Raw genomic sequence first — 22,354 nt, 5'->3', positions numbered from 1 at the left:
TAATCTCTCAATCAGCCTCAAGTGACCAGAATCTTCTAAACTGTAGGAACACAAGACTTTGTTATATTTAAGTCTCAGGCACCAACTCCATATGTGAGGGAAGGAAGGCTTCCTAGTTTCTTACACTCTTTCGTGTAAGAGTGGAAGAGTGTCTCTAAAATATTTCAATGTTTTCATGAAAATACCCACTAGCATCCCCCTACACATCACAGAGAATTCAATCGCTGAGGAGTAAAAGCACAGGGGGGAAGAAGTAGTATTGAACAGAGCATTTTACAGTTTTTCTAGAAGTGGAGCAACTAATAACCACTCTGTTACAGAGTCACCTCTTGTAAGCTTCTAAAAGTCTCTAAGAGCTTCTGAAAGTCATTTAGGCTGGGATAAATAAAGCATTCTTTACAAAGGCTATTTTCAGGCTTTAAAAAAAAAACTTGCATTCTAGTAGAAAACAGGGAGGGGTTGCTAAAGTCCACCCATCTGGCAACCATTTCCCAGTGGTTCTCAGGACAGTGGTTCTCAAATTGTGACCGCACACCAGACTTACTGAGTCAGAATCTCTAGAATTAAGGTCTAGAACCAGCATATTTAACAATCTTGTGGTAACTGGGAGATCTCTGCCTTTGTACTTTGAGGAACATAGTTTGAAAATCACTATGCTTCAGTTAGTTTAATAGTTAGCATAACACAGAGAAAATCAGACCTCTATGGGGAATATTAAGTGGAAACAGAACCACCAAAATCTCCAGTCACAGTGAACAATTAAAGGGCAGCCACCACAGGTGGTCCTGGGGTCCAGAGCAGGGAGGTCGTGCATACCGAAGACCAAATCAGGCCAGGGTGGCTTCCTATTGTTTTTTGCTTCACTGAGTTATGAGGTGAATGGTAGTATAGTATAGGTAAAGGTAGGGGGGTTTTCGTTCAAATTCCCTTTTTTATGAAATAACTTTTTTTTAAATAGTGACTTACTGAAACATTTTATGTCTTACTAAAACATCATACTATGGAAACACAACATTTAGAGAGAAATCTATTAGTCAACAAATGTCAATTCATGAACCGTGTTCTTTCTAAAGTTAACACAAATAATTTAATTGATCAGCACCATCAGCTAATATCAATCACCAAGGGGACATGGGTAGCACTCCAAACAGAGAACAGAAAGAAGGGGTTTGGAGGAAGTGTGCTGCGTAAAGTCAAATATATATAGAACAAACAAATACCTATGCTGCCAAAAAGCAAAACAAAACAGGGTACTTGACAAGCCCTAATATACCAAACCACTGTAAGCAGGCAATGTTAATGTTAACACTGCTTTTACATGAACTGTTTATGTTTTAATATCTGATTTCAGATTTCCCATATTGTTTCTCCTGTAGGTAGGGAATTCACGATTTTGCCTATTAAAGCAATAGCAATATTTGACTATACTTTTAGTATCCTAAAAACAAGCCAGGATGTCCAAGAAAGGAATAAACAAATTTTAAAATATTTATTTCCAAAGAATATATAGTGGCATAGGGGAAAAAATTCTTTATACAATGTTAATTTTTTTAAAAAACAGAGATATAAATCTATATTTTTATATAATAATGTGTTTGATCCCAATTTTATAAACATATGCATACATATGTTTATTTGAGATAGGTTGAAAAGAAGACTGGAGTGAAATAAATGTATTGGCACATTTATTTCAACTCTGGATATTGAGTATATTATTTTCTGTTTTACACATTTTTGTTCTAAAATTCTCTACAATAAATGTATGTTCATTTTATAATTAGAAAAAAAATGTTGTATTTTTTTACATGACCAAATTTCCATTCTCTTGAAATGTTTCTAGACTCTTTTCTACTTAGTCATGTCCTTTTTAGCAATAAAATCATCCCCAACATATTTGAAAATATCCTGCAAGCACAAAGACTTCGGCCCCAAATATGAACACAAATCACTGAAGCTTTAAAATTCTACTATCCTATAAAGAAGATGTGGTTCATATATACAATGGAATATTTCTCAGTCATCAGAAAGGATGAATACCTACCATTTACATCAACATGGATGGAACTGGAGGGCATTATGCCAAGTGAAGTAAGACAAGCAGAGAAAGACAATTATCATATGGTTTCATTCATATGTGGAACATAAGGAATAGAGCAGAGGACCATAGGGGAAGGGAGGGAAAACTGAAAGGGGGGGAAATCAGAGAGGGAGATAAACCATGAGAGACTATAGACCCTGGGAAACAAACTAAGGGTTACAGAAGGGAGGCGGGTTGGCGGAATGGGTAAGAGAATGATGGGTATTAAGGAGGACACGTGTTGTGATGAGGACTGGGTGTTATATGCAACTAATGAATCGTTGAACACCACATCAAAAACTGATGATGTACTATATTTTGGCTAACTGAACACAGTAATTTTAAAAATTCTACTATCCTAGATCTCTCCATATGCCATGTATTGGCACATTTGTTTCATAAATAAAGATCTATAGGATAATAAGGGATTTTACCAGAACCTGGTGTGTCTGCCATATTGCCATTCACGTTCTGTTGTACTTTAGGCTTTATAAAGGATATGTCAAATACTAACAACTGAGACTTCACCTGTTAGAGAGGCATAGCTTCATTTAAGTCATCATAACTTACCTACATTGATATGGGAAATCTTGCCTGCCTTCCAGAGCTGACTAGCTGGTTTTACCCACTATGAGCTACATGGCTCCAGTCAAGTCACTTATTCTCCCGATCCTTCAGTTTCCTCAACTCTAAAATTGGAATTAGAATGGTATCTACTATATATGGCTATTGTGTAGATTAAATTAAATAATGTAAGCACTCAGAACAGTGCCCAGCACATAGTATTTGCTATATAAGTGATAATTTTGTAATAAAAATTTCCATAGACCCCTTTGTACTGGTGTCCCTGAAACATCTCTTTTTCATCTAAGCTCTCATCTAGACTTAACACCGTCTCCAGGTCTGGAATCTACCTCTGTTCCCTTTGGAAAATTACAGGGGTGCTTTTCTTATCTCAGATTATTTGACAAAGCAAAGTAAATGTAAATGTGACAGGACTGTAACACAATGAGATCAGTCCAATGAGAGGACAATGCAGAGAGTATTACAATCTTCAGTTCACTCCCCAATCAACTCTCACATGAATTACACCATTTCCAATCATTTTACCCTCCTTTTAACTCACACTCCCTATTCTCTGTACAACTGATTTGCCTGTATTATCTGGCTGTGGTTTTTCCCCTTTTCCTGCCCTATTCGGTTTAAAGTACTCTATATCTGCTAGTCAGCTTGTGAACAAATGCATCCTGCCCCTCCATCCATTCTCCACACTTGGCCAAGAATGCATATTCCTGGTGTCTTCTACAAAGATTCACACATCCAAACCCCATTTGTCAATACTATCTGCCATTTCTCTCCAAGATCTTCCTCAATCATCCAAGTCGCATCTGAAGGTAGAAATGATGAAGAATGATAATAGTTACCCTTTTCCCAATAGCTGCTATGTACCAGAAAGTTTGTTCATGGCTTTCCACTCTTGATCTCTAATCCTGATACCATAGGCATTATTGTTAGCACCCACAAGATATGTTGTGAAGCAACTCTCATAAACCCAGAGACAGGAAAAATAAAAATGTGTTCCGAGTTAAGCTGCAAAATCAATACATAGTATATTAGAAATATGTTATTACCTTAAACACCCAGAAAGTGAAGAGTCTTGCATTAATTGACCAAAACCAGATAGAATGTATAAAGTTATCTAAAGAAAGAATGTGCTTATAAAAACTGTAGGAAAAAAGAAGTCAGCCACTAACTGGTTGATTGAAGAATCATTCTACTACTCTCTTGTCACTTTCCACTAGAGAGTATAAAAAAGCCAAGCACTTCCTTTTCCAGCCTTCTTTGCAGCTAGAGGGATGGGAGACAGGCACATAAGGAGACTGTGCGATGGGGTCATATTACACAATTCTGACAAGTGAGAAATAACTGGAAGTCTGCTGGGATGTCTACAAGAGGTTTTGCTTTCATAACGAAAGAGACACTCCTCCCCCTATGTCCTCCTACCTTGAATGAACAATGTAACAGCTACAATCAGAAAGGACATGGCATTTAGACTCTAATATATCTGGGTTCAAATCTATTTTCCCACATACTGGAGGTGCAATATTGGGCAAACTCTTTAACATGCTTCAACTGTAGATGTTCCAATGAGAAGAGAATGATGCACCAGAATGGTCAGATGCTTGAATCCTCAGCTGTTTTGTTCTTTCCAACTGGCAGCTTCACAGAATTGCCAGATTTTAATCAGAAGGCACTCGCCACTCTCCGGGTGCAACCACATTCCTCGCTCTGCCCATGTCTCTGAAAAAAGTCTTTATTAAACTCCCTCAAATTGACCATTTCAGGGTACCATGAACTTTCTGCTAGAGCCCCAACTGATGCAACCACCGATGAAATATGTGTATCTGAGGTGACTTCACTCAGACTGAGAGTAACCAGTCCAACCAGGCCTCAGAGGTGCCCTTCAACCCAAAGACTCCTGAGCCAAGCCTTCCTCCCCTTAATGTCTGTTATTCTTCAGTTACCAGGACAGAACTCTGGTCTCCTACCTATCTCAGGAACACACACACACACACACACCCCATCCCACCCCAACCAAAGAAAAGGAAATAACATCCAAGCAGGGTCAATAGCTGGATTAAACTTTCAGAAGAATAAAGAAAAAGTAGGAAGGAGTAAAATACTTTAAACTCCATCAAATTTCATGTTATATCTCTAAAGCTTACCATAGTGCAGGCAGTGAATGAATAATAAAAAGGCCTGCCCATGTCCACATTCCCAGTCCAGCCCAGGAAAGAAGGAAAAGCAGAGATGAAGGGGGAAGGCTTCTCTCACAACTAGGCTGGAGAGAGGAGGAGAAGGCCAACAATTACTCAGTAATCTCAATCAGTCCAGGATTATTTATATGTTTCATGTTATACGCTTACCTTCCATTAATTTTGATCAGGTTATCAAAATCCTGAATTTCCTTATTTCCACCTGGTATTATTTCTCTTTTTTACTCTAGATTCCTCCAGAATTTGGACACACTGAGGTGCTGAGAAGCAACCTTCTTCAAGCTTAGTGGCCAACTTCCATTCATTGTTTAGCATGAAAATTAACACAACAGAATCCCAGTTCCTGCCAGAATTGAGCCATTTCTATAACCTTAGTGGCCTTGCGCTTTTCCTTCTGGCCTTTTGGGCTGCTAGCTCCCTGGTCTTCTGGCACCTCAATGCTATTTATACTACACTACTCTATTCCCTAGTCCTGCTATCTTAAGATATGTCTTTACTGATGCTAGGACAGCCACTTGCTATTGACAGCAACTTACCAGTAATCAGCAGCAATTACCAGCAGCTGCCTGAGTTAACACACATTAGAAGTAACTTAGCAAACTCAGAGGGAGAAACCTCTGAGAATTTGGACAATGACTAACCTCTTCTCATCCTCCAGCTGCAGAGGAAGCCTTACACATATCTCCCCAGAACTCTAAAAAGGCTGCTAATGTACACTAGATCTTGTAAACTCACAAGGATCTATTCCTTCTTGGGGTCTGCAACATATCTTTCTGGAACTCCTTCCATGAAATGCGGTTTGGCATGCTCAGGTGTAGCCAGATGGCAAGTGACTAGCTTCACGTTATCCTCAGTGATGCAGGTTCAAATGTCATTCACCTCGAGCTTCTTCCATCAGCAAAGGGGCACCAAAGGACATCACAGGGGTGATGTTCAGAGGTGGCTCATAGAAAATGCATCTTAATACCCTCGTTATTCCATTCAAGACACAAATCGGCAGTGCCCACCAATGGCCAGAAGTCGAAGTCTGCTGAAAAACAAGACATGGTCATCAGTGTGGAACTGCTGGTCAACTCCTGGAGAAAACCAATCAGCAATCTATCTACATATCATCAAAAACAAACAAGTATTAAGCCCCTCCTATGTTCCAGGCACAGTGCAGGCACTGGTATTCAGAGCTAAGGAGTTCATGGGCTGGAGAGAGTGAGAGATCTAAGTAGAAAATTATTATACGGTATGAGAAACAATGTGATAGCAGGAAGTACTGTGTGATAGGGAAGCTTCTAAGAGATACCTGGAAAGACTTCCTGAGAGGATGATGCTCAAACCAAGCCTTAAAGAACAAATAGGATTTGGCAGGACAGAGATTGCTGAGGGCACATCAGGTACATATGGTCTAAGACAATGGGAGAAGCTGAGATCTTTGAGGTCTTATACTTGTAGTTCAGCTGGTAGGTCAGGGAACAAGAAAGGCATGAAGTAGCAAGAGATGAAACCGAAGGAGAGTCAAAGGAGGAAAAAGTCTAGGGGTTCTTGGTGAATTCCAAGGTTTTCCAACCACTGTCTATGTTCTTAAGAAAGAGCCATGAAAAAAATGAAATTTTAGGAATAGAAGAGAATTTGGATATCAACTGCAGCCACCTATTTTATACACAAGTAATCTCTGGCCTTTGGAGGTCAAATCAGGGTAAGAGGCAGCACGCTGAAATGATGGGATGATAGCAGTTCACATATGTCAAACATCTTACAGACCACCAAGCTCTTTCACTTACCACATATCAATAATGGAAGAAAACATGAACAAGCAAAAGACTGAAGTTGTGAGCTGCTTCAATTGCTACCTACTGATCCTCAGTAGGCCCTTTTATGGCTCTGGATCTCAGTTTCACATCTACAGGACGAAGAGGTTGGATCACGAAGGGTTTTTCCAATTCTAACACCCCACATTCCTAAAAGCTGCTACTACTGAGTCTTTTCTGCCATGCTGGAAAAAAATAACTTCCCCTCCAAAGGCCTGAAGTTGTAATTTTCTAAAGGTTTTCAGGGTAGATCTGACCCATATTTCTTTTCTTTTCTTTTCAAGATTGATTGATGGATTGATTGATTTGACAAAGAGAGACACAGCCAGAGAGGAACACAAGCAGGGGGAGTGGAAGAGGGAGAAGCAGGGAGCCCGATGTGGGGCTCAATCCCAGGACCCCAGGATCATGACCTGAGCTGAAGGCAGACATTTAACAACTGAGCCACCCAAGCACCCCTAACCCATATTTCTAATCATAATCCACTTTCTGCTTAAACAAACTTATCACAAATAATCTAACACCATCCTTATTAAAACTGTCTCCAATTAAACAAAAAAACAAGGTGCCTTCATAAACTCTGGAAATCCCTCTAATCCCCAAAGAGTCAGCATTGCACTCCAAACTGAAATTGTTTCATGATATGCAAACAAAGGCCCCAAAATTATAGCTTTCTTTTTTAGTTTAAATTTAGGCACTAAAAACCTACAGGGACATTCCATAACAAAGAAATGAATATATTGCGCCTTCTGCCTTTCTCATCATTTATTATTAAAGACATTTGCAGGAGAGCAGGCTCACATTGCTTAGGAATCCATCCAGGCCTGCTGGTAATTCTCATTATGAGGTGAGGAGCACAATCCAATAGGTCCTTCATCTTATAGAGAGTGGAACAATGTGGCTGTCAACACAAAGATTGAGGATGAGGGCAGGCACTACACAGCAGGAGCAAAAGGAGGCCTCGGGAGCAGTGATCATATTTCAGGCAAATGACCTGAAAATCAAGAGAAGAGAAAAAACTAAAAATGTAATGTGCTAAGTTTTTCAACAATGGCCATTTCTTTTTAAAATAAGGGTTCTGTGCTTCAGGGCATTGTGCTCTGGTATGGCATCTGAACATGGAAAAGCTCAGCCTGTCCTCAAGGAGTTTACAAGGAACCAGAAAGATGACAAATGAAAGTAGAAGGCAGCAAGAGATGGATATCACAAAATCAGAAGGTGAGTTCAGAAAGGACAGAAATCACATGCTAGGCGATCTATGAGACTGCAACCAATTGGGGCAGAGCAGGGTTGTGGCAGGAGGTGAGTGAGGCATCTATCTGCCCTCCAGGCTGTCTGAACCACCTCCCTCGCACCAGTCACTCTCCCTTTGCTTAACCATTTCCTTGCATCATCTGGATTTCCTTCCTTCCTCTCCTTCTTTCACTTGTTCATTGTGTATCTCCTCCATTAAAATGCAAGCTCCATGAGAGCAGAACTTTGCCTTGTTCTCTTCAATGCCTAGAACAGTGACTAGTATGGCACAGGTACTGAATAAATGGTAGGAAGCAAGGCAGGCATGCAGGAAATAACGAGGGCAGGGAGGAAAATAGGGAGGAAAGGTATAATCCACAGAAATGAATTCATGTCCCTACTCATCTTTACCTTACATCCTATTTACATTTTAAAGTTTGATGTGGATTCCTTCCACTGAGAGAGCTACCCCCGCTCCCTTTAGCCCACCTAATTCTTTTTTTAAAAAAAAAAAAAGATTTTATTTATTTATTTGACAGACAGAGATTTCAAGTAGGCAGAGAGGCAGGCAGAGAGAGAGAGGAGGAAGCAGGCTCCCCGCTGAGCAGAGAGCCCGATGCAGGACTTGATCCCAGGACCCTGGGATCATGACCTGAGCCGAAGGCAGAGGCTTTAACCCACTGAGCCACCCAGGCGCCTCTAGCCCACCTAATTCTTAACTTGGCCCTAAATTCTCTTACAGTGCTGTGCCTGGCTGTTCCCCACCATGCATCCCACCAAACTACACAATCATTTGTAATGCCATGTCTTTGTTCTGCTGTTCCTGTGCCTAAAATAGCATCCTTCTTGTACCTTTCTCTGCCAGATAAACTCCCACTCATTCTTCAAAACACAAGGTAGCAATTTAGCAATATATAACAAAATGTTAAATAGCACTCCTTTGATCCATCTACCCACTGCTATAAATGTATCCTTGGGGTTTCCTCACACAAGGTAAACGTTAGCTCTTCTAGGAAGTTCTTTCTCAACTCTGAGGCCAGGCCACAGGCTCTCCTGTGTTCCAACAACACACAGAGCATCCCTTTCTTTTCTTTTTTTTTTTTTTTTTTAAGATTTTATTTATTTATTTGACAGACAGAGATCACAAGTAGGCAGAGAGTCAGGAAGAAAGAAGGAAGCAGGCTCCCTGCAGAGCAAAGAGCCAGACGTGGGGCTCAATCCCAGGACCCTGGGATCATGACCTGAGCTGAAGGCAGAGGCTTTAACCCACTGAGTCACCCAGGCACCCCAGAGCACCCCTTTCATGTACCATTTATCCTACATGTGTAACTGTGTGTTTATAAGGTATTTTCCTCATAGTAAACCTGACCAGCTCAGGAAACATATATAGGCAGACAGACAAAAAGGTAAGCAAGAGAGCAAATAAATACATAAATACATACTTCCAAATAAAAGCTGCGGGGGTGGGGAAGAAGGATAATGCAATCTCCAAACAACGAATGAGAATCTCCCTTTTTAACTTATTGTGCACTTATTGTGTATCATGTTGACAAATTTTAAATCTAAATTCTCCTCTAAGTGTCCATACTATGCACTTTGATATTCTATGGTATGTTTGCAGGCATCTAGGTCCTGTCTGCCCAAAGTATGCTGTAAGATTACAGTGGGCAGACCCTATATCCTGTACATCTCTGCCTGCCCCCATGCCATCTAGCACATGGTACGCAGCAGGATTTCAATTACTACCCAGTTGACTGGTCACAGAAATAACTGAAGGCACAGGTGCTACTGACAGGTTTAAAACATCACCTATTAACAAAGAGATCAAACCCATGGAGGGAGAAGAGACCAAAAATGGTCCCTGACTAGCTCATATTAAAAACAAACAAAAAAACCCTCTGAGGCTACAGATGAGTATCACTCTTATAATCTGAATTTACTGTCTATAAAGTGAATTTGTGACTTGTGAGAAAGAAACCTTATTTTGAAGGAGTACAGAAACCTATAGGAAGTGTATCATATATAGCCTCTGATTTCTATACCCTCTATTTCCTGAAGAAGGAGAATGAAAAGGAAGAGTATCACACACATAATTAACAAGAATGAATAGGCAAGCCACAGATTGGGAAAAATTATCACAAAACATGGAATATTATATATTAATATATAGTAATATATGGAATAGTACCACACATATACCAGATGAGCAACATTTTTAAAAATCTGACATTAATCAATGTTTTCAAGAATGTGGCTCACTGGGAACTCTCATGAATTGCTGGTAGAAGTATAAATACATCCAGCTACCTATAGTTGATTCTCATTATCGGGAGTAGTTAGGTTCTATAAAGTTGCCACAAACACTGAATTAGCAAATACTTTTTCTTCCCCTGGGAGAAAAAGGGTTAGTTTCCTACAAGTCTCTAATCACAATATTTTTGTCAACCAGTCAATACATAAACTTGTTTTATAAGTGTTTCTGTTCAAAGACACCTTATTTAATATGTGTTATTGATTCATCAACATTGAATTCATGGCTAATAGCACTATAACTTAAGCCTAAAGGAAACATCTAAAATACATATATTCTCCATAGGGCATATCATAGCTTTCTTGTGCTTAGGAACACTAGACAGCACTTCAGCACTACATTTTAAACAGTGACATCAACAAAAAATACAAGAACATTAAAAACTTGGCAGCAGGGGCGCCTGGGTGGCGCAGTGGGTTAAGCCGCTGCCTTCGGCTCAGGTCATGATCTCAGGGTCCTGGGATCGAGTCCCGCATCGGGCTCTCTGCTTGGCAGCGAGCCTGCTTCCCTCTCTCTCTCTCTATGCCTATCTCTCTGTCTGCTTGTGATCTCTCTGTCAAATAAATAAATAAAATCTTTAAAAAAAAAAAAAAACTTGGCAGCAACAGACATGTAAAGGACACTTCTCTATAGTGAGCTGCAAAAAGAAGGCAGAGTGCCACCTGATTCAACCTCAGCTGGGAATGTGCACATTGGCAAGTCAAATATTTTGCCACTCTGCACCTGTCTGTATTTGACCATGAAAGCAGCTGAGGACTGATTTTGGAGTTACAAGTAAGTTCTATCAAGTAGGAGAAATCATAAGTACAGAACCTGCAAATAATGAGGATAGACTATACATTGGAAGAGAGCATTTATGGTCATTATTATAAATCAATTCAATGATGAGCATACACTGTAATCCAGCAATTCCCTCCTAAGTATAAACTCTATAGAAAGTCTTGCACATGTTCAACAGAAGGTTTATACAGGTTCATTTGTAATACATCACTCATAATAGCCCCAAATTGGAAGCAACCTAAATACCTGTCCCCAGTAGAATGGGTAAATATATTATAGTAGAAGAGTTATGTAATTGCAATACTATATAGCAACAAGCATTTTTAAAATTTTTTATTTAAATTCAATTAGCCACATATAGAGCAACAACCATTTTTAAACTACAATTACATGCAACAATGTGAATGAATTTCACTAAGTGTAGAATGAAAGATGACATCCATAATGTAGTTTTGAATGAAAGAATACTCACTGTATGATCCCATTTTATAAAACATAAAGTTTTTAACACTTCATTTTTTTGTTGAGGAATATAAACAGGTAGTGATAGTACAAGGAAAAGCCAAAAAATTATTATAACAGATGGCTAAAATATGTACATAGGTTTGTGATGTGGAAAACACAGGCAAAAGAAAAAATTAAATTTCCCTACTGCTTACAGCCCATTGACAAGTCCTTGAAACAGGCAGAGTGGCATTCCTCTAGGAACTTGGCTGCCTCAATGTTAATACTTTGGTAAGGGCAAAAGGCAATCTTAGCCCGAAACTCCCAGGATCCTGCAAGTCTACTTTAAAATATATTTATATGTATATAAATAATGTACAATTATAAAATATAAATATAATATATAATTATATAAAATATAATTATGTATAAAATATAAATATAATATAGAATATTATTAATAATGTTATATAATATATTTAAGATATGATATATATAGAATTAATATCATATAAATATAAAATATGTATTTATTTATACTTTAAATAAAAATTCCTTTAAAAACTTTCTTTATCTCTACCCCCCCAAGATATATGTTGGCAATCATCCCCCAAGCATAGGGAACACTGATATACATCTGAAGGGTCTCATGACTAGGGTTTTATCAGACAATAAATGACCTTTTCCTAACAATAACTAGCCCCCTCAAGGTCCTATAAACCTTGCTTCCAAAATTCCTTAGAAACTTACACTATCCCTAACCCCTTCCCAACTTGAAAGTATGTGACTGGCCACTCTTCATAATCCCAGTGCAACTCTTTCTGCCCATGGGTTCTGGTTCCGACAATAAATGACCTTTTCCTAACAATAACTAGCCCCCTCAAGGTCCTATAAACCTTGCTTCCAAAATTCCTTAGAAACTTACACTATCCCTAACCCCTTCCCAACTTGAAAGTATGTGACTGGCCACTCTTCATAATCCCAGTGCAACTCTTTCTGCCCATGGGTTCTGGTTCCAGCTTTAACAAAACCACTTTTTTTGCACTGAAGATGTCTGAAGAATTCTTTATTGGCTGTCAGCTCTGAACCCCACATTTCCTACATCACTCTGCATACACTTTTCTGTGTAGATAGTATACTTTGCTATATAGAAAAATTAAAATGTTTTTTTTAAAGGATCAGAATGCTCTGCGGGTAAAATTCTTATATGAAATGGGAAAGCAAGGCAAGGAAGACCTACTTACAAAGAGGCTTTTTAGCTTTTTCCAATATTTAAAAGATTATCACCTTAATAAGAGCATACATCAACTTGTCCTTTTTTTTTTTAAGATTTTATTTATTTATTTGACAGACAGAGATCACTAGTAGGCAGAGAGAGAGGAGGAAGCAGGCTCCCTGCTGAGCAGAGAGCCTGATGCGGGGTTCGATCCCAGGACCGTAGGATTATGACCTAAGCTGAAGGCAGAGGCTTTAACCCACTGAGCCACCCAGGTGCCCCTCAACTTGCCTTTTCTTAATATTATATATGAGTTGGAGGACCCTATCTTGTAATTAAATAAGCAAAACATGCAATGAATAAATAGTGTATTTATATGCATCCATTAAATAAAAGTAACCAAAAACTAATCCTGAGTCTTTTGGTTTAAACTAGCATATGAGAACCATTAAGTTAGCCAAAGCCATATCTGAGCCACAAAAGTCAGTGCATGAAATTGCATCTGACAGAAGTACCTAGAACCTTCTATGTAGAAGTGTACTAGTGAGAGCTCTAAGCACCTTGGAAAACAAACAACAAAAAGTCGAACTGTCTGAACAACAACATCAAAGCCCACAAAATGTGAAACAAAATAATCCTCACAATAACCAATTTTTCTATATGATGTATAACTTCTCTTTTGATCATAATATTTAGTGGAGAGAACTTTTCATCTGTTAATCCAGAGTCCATTACTTGTCCTATACAGATGAGTGACCTTGATTAATCATGTAACTTCTCAGGCCTCTGGTTTTCTCTCTGTAATACATAGGTGTGGGCCAGCCATCTCTAAATTGCTTTCCAGTGCTAAGGTTCTCTGAAACCGAGAGTGAATTTTTTTTTTTTAATTTAAATTTAGTTAGTGAACATACAGTGCAATATTGGTTTCTGGAGTAGAAATCAGTGATTTGTCACTTACATACAACACCCAGTGCTCATCACAAGTGCCCTCTTTAATCCCTATCACCCACCTAGCCCATTGCCCATAGAAGGAAATGGGTTTTTTTTAATATTTTATTTATTTATTTGTCAGAGAGAAGGAGAGAGAGAGAGCACACAAGCAGGCAGAGAGGCAGGCAGAGGTGGAAAGAGAAGCAGGCTCCCTGCCGAGCAAGGAAGCCATGTGGGACTCGATCCCAGAACCCTGGGATCATGACCCGAGCCGAAGGCAACGGCTTAACCCACTGAGCCACCCAGGCTTCCTGAGGGAAATGCTTTTAAAGGAGAACGCTTCACCTTAATTCTTGCTCAACCTACAATTCATCTGCATTTAAGTGATAAATGAAAATAATAAAATCAAAAGGCAATAAGAATCCCAAGGGAATTATTATAATTATAATCTCCCTTACTTAAATTGACCTAAAATGAAGGTTGTTATCAATAAATCCCTCAGCATGTAAACCAAGAACACAGACCTTAGGGAACCAAAAGGGGGACATGATTAAACTGGAAGAAAATCACACATTTGAGAGTACAATCATCTCATAGTTTCCAAATAGCCTTTCTCCAAACTGTTCCTCACTGGCCCTCGTGAAATTTCACAAAAGAACTCATAGGCTTTGAGAAGTGCCGGTTAACATTTGTAATATGTGTTTCAGGTTATAATATGCTGCTAAATGTGAAGAAATAAAATCAGTAATCTTTAATTCAAATAGAGCTATAAACATATTCAATTACCTGTTTGCTTGCCACAACAGCTACAGATGACATGATTTTCACCTTTTACTTAAAGCATTAGTAGGCGATTAGGTCAGAAGACTTGAACAGTCAAACGGGTAACTCATCACTTCCTTATTAGCACAGCCCTATGGGTCCTGGCCTTCAGTACTGGGTCTGGGTGAAGAGGGTATGTTTCTGAATTGCAATCTTTGTCCTCCGCTGCCAGTACAACTAGCAAGTAAGGAAAAGCTGATTTTTTAAGGGCCTGTGTGGAGGAGACTGGTGTTAAATTCTACTTTGGTATTTTAATAAACTGTTAAAATTGAAGATCAGATGATCTTATGAACATTTGGGTTTGTTAATATCATCTTTCTCCAAATTTGAAAGTCTTCATCACTTTAAGCCTTACTCTCTCTCAAGAATTAACTCATCTAGAAGAGTCTTGATTTCACCAAGAGGAATAAAGATATTCTAGATGTAACTTCCATTTTCCATTGAAAGAATGATGTTAGCTAACATCTACTGAATGCCAACAATGCCAGGCACTGTTAAATGTTTTACATGCATTATCTCTTCTAAAACTATAAGTCTAAGTGGCTAAAACTATCATGATTCTCACTTTGCAGGTAAGGACAAAGAAGGACTGACAGATTAAGTAATTTGCCCAGGACCACACAGGAAATACTGAGTCTAGGACTGGAACCCTGGAATCCAGACACAGTGCTATAATGCATATCTTTTCAAAACACCTCTGTACGTTGTTGTCAGAGTCGTCCTTCCAGTCCTACATTATAGTAAACACCATTTAAGTTACCCTCACAGCCCCCAGTAACCTCTTCCTCCAAGAACTGCCTACACACACACACACACACACATACACACCAGAAGAAGACTGCAAACATGTACCTACTATGTTATTTCACCTTGGTCATAGCTGACTGGATCATGAGTGGACAACTGAGCTAAGTCAGGCAAGTGAGAATCTCAAGAATTTCAATGGAAAGCTCTAGCATGTAAGCATTAGGAGCTGTCATCATAATAGACAAGTTCTCTGGTGGTTGCTGCGGTTCCCAGAGCTGCCTGGCTTAGCCCCTTTCTGCATAGTGCTTATCCAGTTTTCCTAGAATTCCGTGAAGTTTCTTTTCATGAATCTAGGTTGCATAAGAGTGGTAACCAAGACACAGTCATTTAGTCATTCAGTAAACTTTTCAAGCATCTGCTATGTGACAGGCAGGTAGATGGAAACTTAATGGGTGGAGCCTGACATTAATACAAACTAACCATACAAATAAATACATAGTTTTCAGTTGTAAAAAGTGCCACAGCAAAAAGTATGGGTGCTTTTAGAGAGGGAATTACTTTTGTCATAAATGAGATAATTTATGTAAAGCACTTAGCACAGGGCCTGGTTCCTAATAGGCTCTCAGTGTATGTAATTCTTTGGCCAAATTCTCTCTAAATAATAAATAATAGTTCTGGCACAATGTCTTCCTGGTTGAGGCCCAAATCCTGCCAAACTGTTCTAATTGACTGCTAATTTACTCCCTGTCTTTGGCTTCTGCTGCCAAATTATTATTCCCAAAATATCCTTTTATTATGCTGCCTATTCGTATCCCACACCAAAGAATTTGGACTCTTTCCTGTAAGCCAGCTGTGAGGTCTCAGATGGGAGAAATGTAGGTAAGCAGGATTCTTGGTCACCTGCCCCCCACCCCAGGGAAAATAAAGGTCCCATGGGGGCGAGAGGGTGCATGAAGAACGAATACATTCTTCACGTACTGAAGTACACGAAGTACTTAATACAGCACTCATAATTTCTATTGGGTTAAATAAGTAGTCCAACAATCCAATCTAAGCAGGTCTGAGGTAAACCCTTCATTCTTCAGCACTGGAAAGACTGCTTTGATCACACAGAGCAAACGTCTATGGAAATAGTGAGCTGAGTAAAAACAAGTTCAACCATCTGTTCCAACTTCTTCACCATACCTGAGTGCTGGAAACATTCTCTTTTCCAAGCAGAGGGAGATTCAGTAGAGGGAGACTCAGGTGCTACTCTGCCATCTATTCTCTCCTCCTCCTCCTCTTCCTTTTTCTTTTTCATCTCTCTGTCCAAAGCAGGTTGTGACATTCAATGCGGCTCTACAAGATAACAATCAATGCATGGTATTATGCACAAGGACCTCGCTGGTTTACAATGGGAATTATAGCTGTAGGAAATAGGGTTTATTCCTGGGAAGGATAATGAAAGCATTGAGAACTTGATTTTATGAATCATACTACCCTGTGTGAAAGCGAAGTTCACCTTATGAAAAAATCATTACCGTTAAAACTAAATCCAAGTCTGCCCCTGAAGGAGTAGTGAGTTCAACAAAACACATTCCTTTTTCCAGAGAAACGCTGTGATAACCATTAAATGACAACTTTGAAATGAAGTAGCACTTGGGAAAATTACTTACAAATTAGCAATTAAATGTAAATGTCCCTGCCTATCAGCTTCTTTCTCCCTCCAATTTTTAAATGTAAATTAAAAGAGATCCTTAAAGAATGTTCAGCAGATAAGGCAGAAGTAAAGCAACATTTTCTACCTCTACAGTACTTGTCAACCCAATCAATTTAATGTGGGTTGGGCAACTCTCAACCTGAGTCCAGGAACCTCTACTTTCCTCCTTATCATCAAACTGAATTCTAGCAGAGACAGAGGGCACTTGGCCATGGAATTAGTGGGTTGAGATGCCAGCTGCTCGGTCTGCCTACCTCTCTCCTATCATTGACTCTCACGCTTCTCAGAAGGCCAAATGGAAAGGAGCTAATAAAATTCTCAAAGATGTTTTCTGGTTGATGATAAATTCAAAAGCCATTGTGCAAATTTTGCCCCCCACTTTCAAGTCCTGGGGGCTTGACAGAATAAAGTGGAAACACTTTAGAAAGGATAATTGGTATTCAGAGCAGACTTCAGAAGAAACTATATTTTTAAATCTGAGAGCAGGAACCATTCATTCAACATTTATTGAGCCAGGAACCTGAATCAGAGCTAAGTATTCAAAGATCAATACCACATAGAACTTGCCCTTAGGGAACTCCTAGTCCAGTAGAGAGACCACCACTTTAAATATTTTCAGGAACAACACAGGTTTATATAGTATTGAAAAAAAATTTTTTTTGATGCCCAGTACCCACTACCCTTCTGATATTAGCACTTGATTTTGCCTACCCCATTGGATTCAGTCTGGATATAACTCAGTCATGGTATGATGTCCAAGACCAAACCAAGTGAACTGGAAATCAATCTCACTGAAAGTTATATGCAAGTTTCTATGGAACTACAGAAAAGGATTCATAACTCAGCCAGGAAAGATCAGGTAAGGCTTCCTGAAGTAAGTGATACTAAATCTGAGTCATGATAGCCAATCAAGAGTTAGGGAAACAGGGTCAAAAATAAAGATATTTAGGAGCATAATGCACAAAAGTAAAGAGATATATATCAGCGGGGGGAAGAAGAACAGCACAGTGGAGACACACATGTATAATTTATTCCAATAAAAAGTTTGAAAATAATATTGATATTTAAGCCTCACCCCATACCTACTGAATAAGACCAGGCATTGGTCTTTTTTAAAAGGCTCCCAGATAATTCTAACTGCAGCTAGAAACTGCACACCAAACCATAAAAGGCAAACACCTGTACCAGCACAGCAAACCCTTCACATTCTGGTACCAGACTTCACTTTCCACTTATTTTTCCACCTGTTGGCCCTCCCTGCACTCCCCCTTTTTTTAAACCAAGAGTACTAAATTTCTTATAGGTCTTCAAACATATCATGCCTCCTCAACTATTTACACAGGCTCCTCCCTCCTCCGGACTCTAGGAAGCTGCCTCTTCCTTGCTGGGCATCTGGAAAGTTATCCTTCTTCATGGCCAGCTCAAAGTCTAGCTTCCGTGGAAAGCCTTTCCTGACTCCACTACAGATGGAGGAGCTCTTCCTTGTCCTTCCCCAGCACCTATCCCTAACTTCACTGGAGTGACCATCTTAGCATCTTTTAACACTTTTTACCTCTCTCTCCATGCTAGACTCTGAGCAAGGATCTTGTCTTATTTCTGTATCTCTAGCCTGGAACATATCACTACCCAACAAATATTTGTGAAAATATAGCAGAAAGGAATGAATCCACCCACCTTCTTCTTCTGATGGATACTGATTATACTAGTCACTATTTCTTCCACTCAAGTAGAAAGCCTTAAAGTCTTTAGAACTCCTTTTCAGAGTAGTCATGCAAGAGGAACCCTTGTTTAACTACAGAAGTAATCAGTTACTCCTATTTCACTTTGATATCTTTGGATGTATTCAAAGTTGAGGAGGTAGAACTGACTGCCTTAGGCCAGGAAATCTTTTCAGTGTCTTATATAGCAACTTCTCCGTCTTTGCCAGTGTTGAAGAATATATAGGAGTACAGAGATCAACAGTCTATCTCCTCACCTAGATCATAGGCCCCTTGGAGACAAAATCAACAATTCATTCACTTTGAATTCACAAGTCATAACGTGGTATCTAGCTTAGAAGAGGAACTCAGTAAATGTACAGAAATAAAATAGTCAATAGCCCCTGAGGTTGGGGACCCAGCTGGATCCCTCTGGGCCAACAGATGAAGTCTGTGTCTATGCAGAAATCATCCCCTCATTTCATTTCTCCAGTCAAGACTTTAAGGATCCTGGGTTCTTATTCCAGCTCTGTCACTTACTGGCCACATGCCCATGTCTTCTTCCTTTCTCAGAGCCTCAGTTTCCTCAGCTGGAGAGTTTTCATTCAGAGTTTATGCAATTGCAGTCAGATAGTGGCTTGGCTAGAATCACCTTGAATGCATCGTCACTCACAGATCTGGCAATTAATGCTGGCATTTTCATGGGATGTAATCTGGGCTGCCAGCTGGAATACCCTGCACATTGCCGTGGCGTATGACTTGGGCTTCCTCACGATGAAATGGCCAGGTTTCAAGAATGAGTGGCCCAAGAGAGCAAAGTAAATTCATGGCTTTTTTTTTAAGCACATGGCACTTTTTGACCTAGTTTTGGATGTCACCCAGTATCACTTCTGCTGTACTCTCCTGGTCAAGGCAGTCACAAAGGTGTACCCGATTTCAAGGAGAAGAAATATAAACCTCATTATTCTATGAGAAGAGCATTAATACCACATTTCAAGAACAGCATGTGGGATAGAAAATATTGGGTAGTTATCTTTGAAAAATGCAATGCGCCACACCTGCCTAGGATGACTATGCAGAGTCATATATCATACATTGATCATATATCATATATGACTTATATATGATTGATGATTAATGTATGATATATGACAATGAGGCAGTGATATAAAGTAGTTAGCCTGTAAAAGGCATATGGTAAGTGCTCAATAAACAACAGTCAAAGGTATTTTTTTTTGCCAAAGATATTTTTTTTAAATTAGTGTTAAAATGGCCCTTTCACTTTCCACCTGTGCCACAGAACCACACAGACTCACCTACAGATGAACTATGTAGTCACATGGCCAAAGAAGGTCATATCACCAGTAAGTGGCAGAGAAAGGATTAGAGCCCAAGCTATCTGGCTCCTGAGTTTGCCCCCTTAATCTCTATACCAAGAAATCCCTCTTTCAGAACTTTTGTCTCATTGATGAACCTGAGAACCTGAGGAAGGAAGAGAGCAGCCATCAGTGAAATGAGCAGCCCATTAGGTTGGGAATATCCAGGACTAACTTTATGCCCATGGACACTGGTGGGATAAAGAACATCATGCAATCCATTTGGACCATTAGCCAGGGCTCAGTTCCCAAAGAAGAGGATCCTCCTTGATCTTAGCATTGACTATGAACAGCATTTTGTTGTCCACCAAAACCATCCTGGGTCAGGAGAACCTGTTCATGTCACTGTCTCTGTACTAATGAAACTACAGAAAGACAACTCAGGCAACCAGTGTACCAGGGAGGCAGGGGTTTAGCTGAGCTAAGTGCACAAGGCTGAGGAGAGATGGAGATGGCTTCTCCTCCCTGGGGAGGCGGTGGGGTTTGAGAACATGGGCCCTAGAGGCAGTCACCTGGCTCTACTTCTTACCAGTTAGGGGACCTTCAGTCTGAGCCCCTGTTTCTTGGTTTGTAAAACAAGGAGGTGACAATAAGAGAACCCTTGATGAAGGGCTGCTGTGGGGATTAAAGAAGCCAGGGTTTGGAAAACACCTGAAAAGTGTTCAAACAGCATTAGTGATGGTGAGGATTCTAGTGTTTAGGAAGCTCGGGGACCCAGACGCTGACTCTCTTGGCAAACATTTAGACAGAACTATGCAGATGTGAAAGGCTGGAGACCCCTCCCTATCCCCCCAGGAGCCTAATGAGACTTGCTGCCCCACAACTTGCATTTCTCCTTCATAACCTACATTGCATTGGCATTTCTTTTTGTTTCTGTCTTCCTACATAGACTATGGTGCCCAGGAGGGCACAGACCTCTTTTCTTTTTTTTTTTTTTTTTTTTAAGATTTTTTATTTATTCATTTGACAGAGAGAGAGATCACAAGTAGGCAGAGAGGCAGGCAGAGAGAGAGGAAGGGAAGCAGGCTCCCTGCGGAGCAGAGAGCCCGATGCGGGGCTCGATCCCAGGACCCCGAGATCATGACCTGAGCCGAAGGCAGCGGCTTAATCCACTGAGCCACCCAGGCGCCCCTCTTTTCTTATCTTTAAATTCCCAGCACAGTGCTTGGTACCTAATAGGTACTCAATAAATATTTGTTGAACTAACCAACAAATGAATAAAATAAAAATTCAACTCCCTACTCAAAAAACAAAATAAATTTTTAAAAAATCTCAGCCCTGTTGTCCAAATAGACAATATATTTTAAGAATTCAGTACGCTCAGGCTCCTGGATGGCTCAGTGGGTTAAGCCTCTGCCTTTGGCTCAGGTCAAGATCTCAGTATCCTGGAATTGAGACCCGCACCGGGCTCTCTGCTCAGCAGGGAGCCTGCTTCCCCCTCTCTCTCTGCTTGCCTCTCTGTCTACTTGTGATCTCTCTCTGTCAAATAAATAAATAAAATTTAAAAAAAAAAAGAATTCAGTATGCTCTCCCTCCTCCTTATAGCTGTCATCATCTTCTCTACCTCTTGGGACTTCTTTCCTTCAATAAGTATCTACTGAGGACCTATTTTGTTTAGGTGCTGGGAAACAGCAAAAATCTTAAAAAATAAAGATAAAAACTCTGCCTTCACAGAGCTATTTCTAGTATGGGAAACAGACACTGAAAAAAGCAAAATAATAAGTAAATATAATTTCAGATAACAAGTGCTATGAAGGAAATAATCAGGATGTTACAATATAAAATTTCTGGGTTGAGCAAGCTTATAGAACCAGCAAGAAGCATCTGTCTGGAACGATGCTGGCATTAAGTGGTCAGGAATTTTCTTCCTCCCGGGGCCCAAAAAAGCCCTCTCTGAAGGATACTGGGCTGTTAGGTCGTTAGGAGGCAGGATTCTGACACAAGTGCTCAACCCAGGAAGTGCTCTTCATCTTTACCAGAAATCCATGCAGGGTAGGGAAGCTCCTTCTACCCACTAAGGCAGCACCAGCAGGGACCTGTTAAAACTACAAGGGCACCAAGCAGATCAAAATAGTACAAGTGTTCTGAAAATGAAATTGTCAGTGAAACCACAGCCTACAAAAGGAACACAGGACTTGAATGCTAAACCTAAAAAGGGTGACTATCTGCGAGAAAAAAAAAAAAAAAAAAAAACCAAAAAAAAACAAACAAACAAACAAACAAACAAACCAATAAATAAGATCCAGAGTCTCATGTAATAACCAAGATATCCAGGATACAAGCCATCGTACCAAGAAACAAGAAAATCACAACTTGAATGAGAAAACACAATCAACTGACACCAACACCAACACCAATCAGATGTTGGAATTATCTGACAAGAATTTTAGAGCAGTCATTGTAAATATGCTTCAGCAAGCAATTAAAAATGCTCTTTAAACAATGA

At 39.7% G+C, this 22,354-nt stretch overlaps 1 long non-coding RNA gene across 2 annotated transcripts in view; it reads right to left on the bottom strand.

Annotated features, from left to right (window-relative positions):
- Positions 1-4,167: 4,167 nt before the first annotated feature.
- The window catches only part of LOC123952046, a 99,670-nt gene continuing 81,483 nt past the window's right edge, over positions 4,168-22,354 (bottom strand). Inside the window, exons 3-5 of one of the 2 annotated variants that reach the window (XR_006820558.1) lie at positions 16,322-16,474; positions 5,590-5,881; positions 4,168-4,378 (exon numbers count right to left, since the gene is read on the bottom strand). This is a non-coding gene — a long non-coding RNA (uncharacterized LOC123952046). Of the gene's footprint in view, positions 4,379-4,803; positions 4,920-5,589; positions 5,882-16,321; positions 16,475-22,354 lie in introns of those variants that run through there. The other variant, XR_006820559.1, reaches the window with a different exon arrangement.

This window comes from Meles meles, chromosome 1 (assembly GCF_922984935.1).
Source record: "Meles meles chromosome 1, mMelMel3.1 paternal haplotype, whole genome shotgun sequence".
In the NCBI taxonomy this organism is placed as follows: Eukaryota; Metazoa; Chordata; class Mammalia; order Carnivora; family Mustelidae; genus Meles; species Meles meles.
Note: the sequence above shows the minus strand (reverse complement) of the source record. Positions and strands in the feature narration are given on the sequence as shown.